The following is a 3,351-nucleotide window of genomic DNA, read 5'->3' as shown; positions in this document are numbered from 1 at the left end:
AGTTGACACGATTCAACAAGTGAGAACACGCCCCCATCTCTCTCTCTCTCTCTCTCTCTCTCTCTCTCTCTCTCTCTCTCTCTCTCTCTCTCTGTGCAAGCTTAGCTCAGGCAGGAGCTGTTAAACATGAGGCAGGAACTCAGGAACAAACAAAACGTTAGCCTCTGATAGCACAAGTAATTTTTTGGGCAAATTGACATTTCTGCTTAACTCTACTCTCCCTGCTGCTTCATTATGCCTTATTGCCTATGTCCTCAGGCTATCAATGCTTGTTACAATGTTAAAATTATGATTTTGGAATGTAAAACAGTTACATTCCAAAATCTAACTCATTATAAGTCAACTTTCTGAATACCAAAACGCTCGCCCCCGGGGCAAATTCACCTGGTATTCCTAAACGTAACCTCAGTAAACAATGCCTAAACCTAACCTTATTCTTAAACGTAACATCAGTAAAACTATGCCTAAACCTAATCTCATTCCTAAACGTAACCTCAGTAAAGTATGCCTAAACCTAACCTTATTCCTAAACGTAACCTCAGTAAACTATGCCCTAAACCTAACCTTATTCTTAAACGTAACCTCAGTAAAACTATGTCTAAACCTAACCTTATTCCTAAACGTAACCTCAGTAAACTATGCCTAAACCAACCTTATTCCCAAATGTAACCTCAGTAAAACAAACCTATGCCTAAAGTAATCTTATTCCTAAACGTAACCTCAGTAAAACTATGCCTAAACCTTATCTTATTCCTAAACGTAACCTCAGTAAAACTATGCCTAAACCTTATTCCTAAACGTAACCTCACTAAAACGCTGCCAAAACCTAACCTCATTCCTAAACTTAACCTCAGTAAAACTATGCCTAATCGCTAACCCTAAACAAACTTATTTCTAACCTTATCCTCACTAAAACAAATACAAAAATACAAGAACCGCTGGTCCGCCAAAAAATTGGGGCGAGCGTGTTTTGGGGCAAGTCTTCCGGTTACCAACTTTTTGACTTAGGCAGAAATTATTGAATGTAACAATTCGTGATGCAGGGGGAAGCAGCAGTGTCAGGAGAGTAGAGTTAGGCAGAAATAAATGACTTCAATCATTAGGAAAAAAACAAATTTAGCCTAACCTAAGTCAACTATGACTTAGGATAGTGATTATTCATTTCTAATTATCTGAAAACTTAAAAAATATGACATAGGCAATTATATATGTGTGTGTGTGTGTGTGTGTGTGTGTGTGTGTGTGTGTGTGTGTGTGTGTGTGTGTGTGTGTGTGTGTGTGTGTGTGTGTGTGTGTGTGTGTGTGTGTCAGGGCAGCCAGTCTGCTATAGGGTGGCTCTTGCACACACACACACACACACACGGATGTTTTTCCACAGGGAGGGATGTTAACATTTTATTCCTTGCGGTTGACCACACCTGCAAGCTAAATACACATATCAAGCATTGCTTGCGCGTGCACACAGCTTTTCGCACAATTTACGCACAGCTGCATGGTGGAAATGTACATAAACTAACCAGCAAAACCAGCTTGAACATGTGATGATGATGTATCCCTATAGAATTGACATTTCCGTGCGTGTCTGTGTGAGTGTGTTGTTGGGGGGGGGGGAGGGAGAGGGACACCTCATCCCGGGGAGAGAAAGAAGACCTATTCAGCCTTTTGTCAACAGACTTGGATCACAGCCATGCTGTTGCCATGGGTCTGCCAAGTAGGGATTCCTTTATGTGGGCCCAGTCAGCCTCAACCAGCCTGGTTCAGTGGACACGTGGGTCCAAACAGGCAGGCGGTGCCTGTACCGGCACCGTACCGTACCGGTGGTACTGGTACCCCAGCTGGCCTCCATCATCACAGGATGTACAAGTTTATCTCAGTCCGAGCAGGGGAGTTCAGGTCATCAGTCATCACAGCAGAGCCAATTTGGGAACCCATTCGTTAAAAAATGTTTTTTTTCCCTCTGGAGGCGCCAGCACCACCTCCTTTGTTGTGTAGAAACAGGAACTCGGTTTGGCTGAATTGGCTCCTCCCCTTTCTTAGTCCACTTCCTCTCCGGTGCTTCTGTGTTTATTACTACGAACAACAACACTACGTGTTTGAGGCAGTGGTGCTGACAGATTCTGTAGTTAGCACTTAGCAGAGAGATTACAGCAGAGCAGAAAGGAGACAAGTCAGGACAGGATTACACATAGAACCCCCCCCCCCCACCCAAAATATTCTGCACATTTTTCCACTGCTGCTAAAGGTGTTTTTACCTTTAGCTGCACTGCCCAACTTTATTTTAAACTTTATTCTTCTATTTCTATTTATTTGTTGTTGTTTACATCCAGTATTCTCATTATCATCTTGTTGGTCTTGTTAACACATTTCTAAACCTGTTTAACCCCCCTGCCCACCCACCCCCATAACTCCTTACGGGTCCGTTTGGTTCCATTTGTACAATCTGAGTTACAGACCCATGAGGGTCCATTTTGGTTCCTAACACACCTCATTTATCTGGGGAACGCCCTGGAACCCTCTCAAAGAACCCCACTTTGAGAACCACATGTAGGGCTGATTGTGCAAAAATAACTGTGATTATCTCAAAGAATTGCATTTAGGCGATTATGTAATTGTGACAGGCCTAACCACTGGTCTGCAGAACATGTCACACCAACATTTGTACCTCTTCAATGTTCAATCTTTTAACCACTTAAACCCCAACATCCGTATTGTGGGCAAAACCTTAGGAGAAAATAGCAGAAAAAGAGAATTGAAAACTCAACAAAACAGCAGCTGTGGTGACATGCCTGCCCATGTTTCTTTCTGGCCGCAGCAGGGAGATCAAATCTACCATAGGCTTTGTACAAAGTTCAATGAATCATCAAGAAGAGGAACAGAAGTGTTATAAATTTACAGTATGTTCTGGGGAAACAGATTAAGTCTAATCAGAAGTCCTGTAACTCTTTCTTTGGTGGCAGCCATATACGCCACACCACAGCCATATCTGTTTAATCACTGCTGGCACAGCTTGACCTCAGCAAATATTCACACAACACACAACACGCCTACTGCATGTTCTCCTGAATCTCTCACACAGAGAGAGAGCCTGTTGTTAAAATGTTAGTGCTTCCTTGTCTAAATGCAAAGACAGACACAAAGAGGATTATGTTACCATTTTAATCCCCAAAGTATGAGTTTAGTCAGTCAGGCAGACAACACATTTTAAGCAAGGTTTTTTTATTTATTTTTGTGGCATCACAAAAAAAAGAAAAGAAAAAGAAAAGCCAAACACGCCTTGAATAGAAATATATACTATATATACTATGTTTAACCAGCCTCACATCAAATGACTTTGATGTATTTAATGTAAAG

This window comes from Gymnoscopelus microlampas, assembly GCF_963454915.1.
Source record: "Gymnoscopelus microlampas genome assembly, chromosome: 15".
NCBI classification, from domain to species: Eukaryota; Metazoa; Chordata; class Actinopteri; order Myctophiformes; family Myctophidae; genus Gymnoscopelus; species Gymnoscopelus microlampas.
Note: the sequence above shows the minus strand (reverse complement) of the source record.